Here is a 9023-nt window from a genome sequence, read left to right as displayed (position 1 = left end):
TATTTTTTAAAATTCAAAAGTTATTGTTAGACTTGGAGGCTACATGAGCTTAATTGTCATGTTTTGATGATAACAACCCATTAGTGGTTCTAGGTAGACTAATCTTAGCAGTATGATAAGTACAAACTCAAATGCAAAGATTAAGTAAAATCGTAATAGGTTAGACATCATCAAAAAGGGAGAGATTGTTAGCTTTAGTGGCTATATAATCATGTTTAATATGTTTTGATGATATTAATCTATTTGTTGTTCCTAGTGCATCCTATCTTTGCAGATCATGTTTAGTACAAGTTCAAGGGACGAATACATGAAGTACTGGATCAAAGACAAAGATCGAACCTAGTTAACATTTGAGTAGGAAAAATCTAAGTGGTTACTCACTCAGAAAGGACCCAAGCACAACCAAAAGAACATTAATTATTGAATTGTATGTAATAAGGATTATGTGAGGTAGTATATTTTGTAACTCTTGTGGTTTTGTTTTGTTGGCCTTGGGGGCTACATAATCATAATTAATGTGTTTTGATAATATTAACCTATTTGTGGTTCCTAGTTTTTCCTATCTTTGCAGATCATATTAAGTATAGGTACAAGTGACAAATAAGTGAAGGTATTGGTCAAAAGGCAAAAATTAGACTGAGTAGACATCAAGTAAGAAAGATCAGATGGACACTCACTTGGAAAGGACTCAAGCACAACCAAAGGAATAATTAATGTAGAATTAATTGTAATGGGGTGTGTTTGAGGTAGTTGTATTTGTAACTCTTGCAATTTTTGTTTCTTGCATGATTTCTAAGCAAGATTTGGGCAATTTGCACATGCATACTAGGACACGTGAGTTTATAGGTGTTAGCCTAACAAGTCTTTCACCTCTTGTTTTGATGGTAACAAATGAAGGAAATGTTTAATATCATTGTATCTCCAAGTAATGATGTTTTCAAGAAACTTGGAAAGGCCAAAACCAACAAAGCTTCGAAAGATCACCAACAAGCTCAAAGGTATATGATGTATCATGAAGTGATCAAAAAGGGAAGCTCAAAGACAGTTGAAGATGGAATGAACTTAAAGTTCAAAGATAACCATGAAGTTTTCAAAGAACAAGAAGTGTTTATATTGTTAGGAAATCTTCATGTAAGTACTTCAAAGGTAAAAATATCATTATGAATGAAAAGAAGTTTATTAGGGGATTGATATGAACTTTAAGACTTTATTTTAAAAACCCCAGAAAATATTTTTCAAAAGCAAGAAAGCAAGGAAGTCAAATATTTTTTAAAAAGAAAAGAAAAATCAAAAAAAGACAACTTCGGGCGACCGAGGTGTAAACCTCAAGCGATCGAAGGATTTGCTGAATAAAATTAGAACAGGTAGTGTTGCTTCAGGCACCTAACCCTATGTCTTCAGGCTCCTGAACCTACTTCAGGCGACTGAGGTTGCACTTTAGGCAACCGAAGTTCGACAACGACCAAATTTTTCAAACTTCTTAATTTCAAATTTGATTTACTTGCGCCCTAATATTTTTAGAAACTTGGGGGCACTCCAAGTAAACTTGGGCAACATGAATGAGAGTGTTTCTAAGCCTATAAATACATAGTTTATGAAAATCAAACCTAACATGCATTGAACAATCTTTCAAAATCTCTCTCACTCAAAGCTATCTTCCTATCTACTCTAAGTTCTGAATTGCTGCGAATTTCTTGAGAAATATTTGAGCTTTTTACATCTTCTCTGAAGCATATGAATTGAATTCTTGATCCGTATCAAGAGAAGTAAAACGGTGATATTTACATTGAGCTTCTTGCTTCATTCCTTTGGTATTTTTAAATTGAAGTAAATTAGTTTTTCAATTGTACTAATCAGCTCTATTTGAGAGCATTCTTTGTACACATCTATTTGATTTGTATCTTGTAGATATTGATGGTTCAAGGTTATTTGGATCTTTGGCTAAGTGTGGGGATATCACTTTGAGAGTCGGGCTTTAGCCTAATTGAAAGAGTGACCGAACGAGGGTACACCATTTGGAGAGGCAGGCTCTAGTCTACATAAGGAGTGTGTAAACGGTGTTGTTCCACCCGGCAAAGGAACTAATTTTAGTGAATCCTTTTGTGGTTTTCCAGAGGCGAGGACATAGGCTGGGTATAAGCCGAACCTTGTAAAAATACCAGTCTCACTCTCTATTTCCCCTACTCTTTATTTTCAGCACATATAAATTGTGTGGATGGTATAATTGGTAATCATATATACTACGTATATTTGGAAATCAAGTAAACTTAAAGTATAATTTTGATTTGGGTTGCAGAAATTAAAAGGGAGTACGTTGGTTACATCATATTTTGCGGAAGCCATAAGGGAGTACGTTACTTGGTTAACACCCAAAGATAAATTTACTAAGAGTTTATTTGAATTCTGAATTTTGGGAAGAGTGTGAATGTTTTTTTGAATATTAAATTAAGAAACAAATTACATTCTCTACAGGGCTTACAAATTCGTATATGTGGGGCTGCAAACAAAATAACCATCTTGATTGAATATTGTGTAGCTAATTAATGGTTACTTGCATTGTGGTTAATTAGTTTGAGTGGTTGATTGAATATTTATTGTTTTTTGGTTGTGGATTAGATAAAGAGAATTAAGCTTTTACTGTGTGATTGCTAAATCAACAAGAAATCAAGAATTCGTTGAAAGAATTAAATTAAGTCAAAGATATCATAAAAAGTTTCAAAAGAAAGTTTAAAACCTAATTCACCCCCTCCCCCTCTCGGGACTACACCTTAGTTTTCAATAGGATTTCACATAAATTCATAAACTCATTTTTCATAGTTTCCAAAGTTAAAACAAAGAGTTTGTCAAAAATATCCTATACTTAAATATGTTTTCTAAAGGGACAAGTTTTGAACATCTTAGTATTTCAAACCTTTACATACTTAGTCCCGATTGTGTCAAAACATGTTTTATGTCCTAAAGCTTCAACGAAGGTCAAGCATATTTTTATAAAGGACATACTAAGCACATAAGATATCAAATAAACTTTCAAATGTGCTTTCATAAAACACGATATTTTATCCTCAAAGGGAAACTCATTTGGACAAGTATGAATCTTCATTAGATTTAATAACATTAATATACTTTTGTTCAAGAATGTTCTAGTTCATTTAAAGGCTCATTAGTGTGGAAAATTGGGGACTTGTTGACTAATGCATAGCATTCGTCAACTAATAAATCCAGTAGCCTCAATTGAGTTTCCGCCTGGGTCACTTGTCGACTAGTGTCATGGACTCGTCGACGAATGGCAGTGACTTATTGACGATTGAGTATTGACTCATTGACAAAAGATTCTAGTAGCCAAAACGAGTTTTCAACCCAGGTGACTCGTTGACGAAAAGGTATGTTTCATGAGTTGAACTCGTTGATGAGTGGGGTAGACTCGTCGACAATTCGCATCATGAACAATGCACCAACAGCTAGAAAATGACTAGTTTCTTTTGGGATTTGCTCCCAACAGTCCAATAACGACTAGCTCATGGTTTTGATTAAAAATACAAGTACTTAGACTTTTTTAGTATGGTTTTTTTATCATTCTTAGTGAAAAATATTTTTTATTACAAAACCTAGGCACTTTGCATATTAGTTCTTCATTACAAGTGCTCATTCTCTCTTGCTCTCCAATCTTGTCTGATTCATTACTTGAAAGAGTTGTGTGAGGTTTGAATTGTGATTGATTTCAGCTCATTTGAGGAGCATTTCTTTGTAAATCATCTTCTTGTTGTAAAGGTTCTTTGTGAACCATTTGGTTAAGGTTCTTTGTGAACCAAAGTGAAGGCTCTTGGTGAATGCAGTGCAGATTTGTTCCCAAGTGTAGGCATTTGTTCCCGAGTTGAACAAATTCTCCATTGGTGAAGGGATATCCTTTGTGGATTGTGGAATCTTTGGCTTGGTCTAAGACGTGGACGTAGGCTTCGTGCCAAACCACGTAAAAATATCGGTGTTGATCTTTCTCTACCCTTCTCTTTATTTTATTTGTCTTGTACTTGATTTACATTATATATATTTTGATATAAGTGCTTGCAATCTTGCCAAGAGTTTTACTTTGTAGAGAAAATCAAAATATACGAAAAGAGTCCATTCACCCCCCCCCCCTCTGACTCTATGTACTCTCAAGTGGGACATTTAACATGTTTCATGCATGATTTCTGAGCAAGAGTTGAGCTATTTGCACATGCATACTAGGACACATAAGTATATAGAATTTCACTAAAAGTCACAAACTCAACTTTCATAGTTTTCAAAATTACATCAAAGAGTTTGTCAAAAGAATCCTAAACTCAAATATGTTTTCTAATGGGACAAGTTTTCAAAATCCTAGTTTTATAATCATTCACATACTTGCTCCTAGTTTTGACTAAACATGTTTTATGTCCTAATGAGTCAAGAAAGTCAAAGTATATTTTTATAAAGGACATAGTAGCATATAAGATACCAAATAAGTTTTCAAATGTGTTTTCATAAACAAGATATCTTATAATCAAATGGAATTTCATAAGGACAAGTTTTAAACAAGATTAGTATTGTAACACCTTATAAACTTGATCCCAATTTAGTTTAAACCAAGATTAAGCACCCAAAGGAAAGAAACAAGTAAGGTGCTTCAACGATTTCAGTAATAGGCAAAGATTGATTTTGGCCTACAGGAGACTGTCAGCGGTTTCAAAGAGCTCAGAAAAACTGTCGACAGTTTGCTTCGGAAACATAACTCCAACGGGCAAAAAAAGACCTCTTTCATTAGAAACACAATTACATTTACCATATACAACAAGGCTTTAAACCCCTAGGTTAATCCTAGTGGATGAGTTCTAGTCTCGTAAGGGTTTCCAAGGCGATACCCACAAACACCTACTCAGTGAACATTGCAAAATATTTGCATGTAACAAGAACCTTACCATTTCACATTAAAAAATATGACCCAGTTACACGCAGGCCTATTCATTCATGATTTTAGTATACACGCACTCCACAACAATTCATTCATGCAAGTCTCAAAACTGCACAACCATTATACAAAAGATATAACACTCAGAGGATCAATCAGCAATTTCAATTCAGTGTTAATATTACCATGTAGTTTCAAGCATTTTTAGATTTCATCACAAGGCATGTGTAAAGTGTATGATCTGTCACACTCGACGTGCCTTTGAGCACCTACAGAACAATTTTCTTGACTCAACCTCACTGATATGCCCTTAAAACGAAAAACACTCGAAAAAAAAAAAGGGTTCACTCCCATGTGTGAGGAAGAATGTCATGATCAAACATCCCACATGTTTTGAAGAACTAACGTTAAGCATGGAATGGACTAGTCTCATAAGAATGGGATACAACCTATAGCATGTTCTCACTTACTCATTATATCCAATCAAGACCACCATAGATCAATCCCTTCATAATCTCAACATAAATACAACAGATGTATTGGCTAGCTTGAAGATTTTTTATATTTGTAAGAACGTGGTGTCGTGTCCTTAGTTTGCCATTTTTCTTGTCTCTGGAGTAGGGTTTGTTTTTTTTTTTTTTCATCTTCTGCTCATTCTTTTCTTTGGCTTTCATTTCTTGGTAAGCTAGAACCATCATTACACCCTTGTTCATCTTCATACCACCAATGGGAAATTCAGCTCGAAAGGGAGTCCATGAAGTACATCTGTCTCTAAGGTGGCTCAATTTTCATGTTTTGAGTAAGCTACAGGACCTAAGTTTATATCTCCTTGCTTGATGTGACCTCTAAGCTAGACAATGCAAGAATAATGACTAGTTAACAAGGGGTGTCCATAAAACAGAAAAGTTGAGTTTTATAAACTCAAAGTTTGACGTCAAAAACTCGAGCAATGAACGAACGGCCCAACAGTACCTCACAAGGTGTCATAGCCACCACAGTTGTTCTCTTAATGCTCTCAAAGAACCCTAAGTGTTACAAATCATGTGTAAGTGTGTTTTTAAGCCTCATGAAGTACCATTGAATACAATATTTTACACAACAGTGTTAACACAAATGAATCACTATTTGACCCTTTGGAGTGGCATAAAAGTTCATTATGTCGTTTAATGTGAAACCATGCACAATTGGCTTACTACATTGTTAGTGAGCATAATAGAATCATATAATAGATGGTCCTAGGCATGCAACATCTAAGTTATATAGGTGTATGTAAAGGGTAAAATAGTTGTTATCATGTCATGAAGCACCTACTATTTACTAAGAAAATTTTTGAATGTTCAAAAATTTGTGAAAATTGTGTCCTTTACGTGTATGAATGTGCCATGCATTGTGCCACCCCCTACCCCCAACTTTGAATGTTAGTGTCCTCACTGAAGTGTTGAAAGGAAAATAGAACTCGGGCAAGAGATAGGACAGTGCATGGTGCCAGTTGAATCAACAGTGTGCCTGTAAAATATAATGTTCATACGAGTCATGCATGCAAATTGACACTGTAGCACAAAAGACTCAAAATGGCCAAAAACACCATGAAAGTTGTCATTAAGATTCCAGTCAATACAATGTAGAAAGGCATATTACAAATATTGAGATTGCTACTGAAACATGGCGAATATAACAATAAAAAGTAAAAAAAAAAAAAAAAACAACCCTATGCCCGCGGAGGCATAATACAAGACCCAAAAGTAAAAGACACGGCAATGTTGATTCTAGAAAAACTCAGAATCAGAGACTGAATCAAAAGAAAACATCATAGGTGGGCTAAGGTAGCGTTACGAGAAGGTGTCGTTTCCCGCAGGTACTGAAGCTGGCTAGGTGAGAGTGGGGGTCGAGTCTGATGTGGCTAGAGAGCCTGAAGTGGCTGCAGCTCATTGGGTATGGTACTAGATAGAAGGGACTGATATGATTGAAAAGGGTGCGACCATGGTTGGGGGTCAGGTCTGGGAGCTGGAGGTACAATGGTGGGAGGATCAGAGACCTCTAACAGTGGGAAATATGGCATGGTAGGCTAAAAGTGGTGGAATGGCAGGGGGTGGGGAAATTGGACCTTATGAAGATCGATAAACGTCTGGTCCACAAATGAGGGTGTTACTAAGCATGACAAGCCCCCTAGTCACGGGGCCGACCCTCATCTTCGTATCAGTTGTAGACGTTTGTAAGGTGTCTGAACCACATGGACAACCTCCTCCTGTGACTCAAAACCCTGTCGACCCCGCGATCAAGACCCCTATTGTGGCACGGCTCAAATTCGTCGCCTCTTGGCAATGGGCTGAGATGATGCATAGGAGGATGCTAAAGATGAATCAGAAGGAGAAGACATTACAGGGGAGTGCAATGGGACCACGACTTGCTCCAGTAGCAAGTGTGAGAAGAGGGCGACTATGCTCACCCAAGTTGTAATGAGAAGGCAGGAGATAAAAAGTTGGGGTCGAGCAGATTTTAAACGACATCTCATTGTTTCTGAACCAGGGTGCACCAAGCTCAGTGTTGGTTGTAGACCTGCTCGACCTTCTCAATATCTCATAACAGTGCAAGGGCTTGACCAGGTTGCCCACACACGTGATGGTCGAGTCACTTTGTCGCACCCCCAACTTATCCTAAATCGTACTCTAAAGACTTTGAACCCTAGCTAGTCTATTTTAAATACCCTAAGGACTCAAAAAGAAAAAAAATTGATTGGGTTGCCTCCCGGAAGCACTAAGTTTACTGTCTTCAGCCAAATGCTTTTAAGCTCAACTTGAAGTCAGCCTGGGTCCTAGTTAATATTGGTTTCACCCTTCTCTCCCTCACACGTAAAGGTGCATACCCCCACCTTTTTTTTAGAATTGGGGACCAAATCATGTTTTGTTATGAATTACTCAAAAGGGTCCTCGAATTCGGCAATGGTAGGGCTGTTTAGCTTAAATGTATTATCCCAAGGGTATTTCCATAGCATTGAAGGAGTTGCTTCCCTAACAAATTTATTTATCACGGCTTCATCCACAACTTGGATTGCGTTAAGTGGATGTTGGGAGGCATTAAATATATTTAGCCTATGCTGCTTATGGCCCCATGAGATGTCCATAATCCCCATCCTACATTGAATGCAGGCATTAGCCGTGGCTAGGAATGGTCGACCTAAAAGGACAGGGATTGGCTTTGTGGAGGGAAAGCATTCAAATTTTGTTGAGGTCATTAGCTTTGAAAACTCGGAGCTTGCAGCCTCTAGAAGAAGTTAGGATGTTGTTTCCACTCGAGATTGTAGGTATTCGAATAAGGGTCGTTGGACGGCTTATCGTACCAATTATGAGTGGCCTTTACTTCCTCCTACACAAGCTTGGGTTAGGAGTGCGCATGCGGGAAATTATAACATGTATGTGAAGGGTCAAAACAAATTGCAAAAACCTCTACACATTCTATTGTCTGCGGTCGTAAGGACAAACATTGATCTAACTTTTTGTATATGGCACGCAAGGTAGAGGCTAGGTCTTGGCTAGTGACCAACTCGTAAACTCCCTTTGGCTTCGAAGTTGATGTATTGGGTTGTTTACAAATAGCAGCCATATGCTGCTGAGAATTCTCAGCCAAATTTTCAAAGAGAATCCAGACTTCGTTTTAATGCTTTGTGAGGAAAGTACCTCCACACGATGCATCAACCATAGACCTATCTCTTTCATCCAACCCTTCATAGAAAGTTTGCACTAATTGCCACTTGGGGACCTAGTGATGTGGACATTTACGGAGCAGGTCCCTAAAGCGCTCCCAAGTCTCGAAAAAAAGTTTCCCATCCATTTGTGAGAAACTTGTGATGGCTCTCTGAAGCTGATTAGTTTTCCAAATTAGAAAGTACTTTTTAAAAAATTCATGTTGCATGGTGGCCCGGTTGGTCACCAAGTTCAGTTCTAACGAAGTCAGCCAATATTTGGCCTTACTCTTTAGAGAGAATAGGAAAAGCCTAAGATGGAGAGCATCATTGCTAAAATTAGGGATACATATGGTGGAACAAATTTCCAAGAACTCATCTAGATGCTGATAAGGATTTTTAGTAGAGTTCCCATGAAAG

The 9023-nt window shown here is 37.2% G+C and overlaps 1 non-coding gene across 1 annotated transcript; it reads left to right on the top strand.

Annotated features, from left to right (window-relative positions):
* The first annotated feature begins 8678 nt into the window (after positions 1-8678).
* On the top strand, positions 8679-8784 carry LOC131147186 (small nucleolar RNA R71). The gene has a single exon (XR_009134645.1). It is a non-coding gene; the product is annotated as a small nucleolar RNA R71 (small nucleolar RNA).
* The last annotated feature ends 239 nt before the right edge of the window (positions 8785-9023 follow it).

Source organism: Malania oleifera, unplaced genomic scaffold, assembly GCF_029873635.1.
Source record: "Malania oleifera isolate guangnan ecotype guangnan unplaced genomic scaffold, ASM2987363v1 ctg436, whole genome shotgun sequence".
Lineage (NCBI taxonomy): Eukaryota > Viridiplantae > Streptophyta > Magnoliopsida > Santalales > Ximeniaceae > Malania > Malania oleifera.
This window is presented reverse-complemented; position numbering and strand designations above follow the sequence as displayed.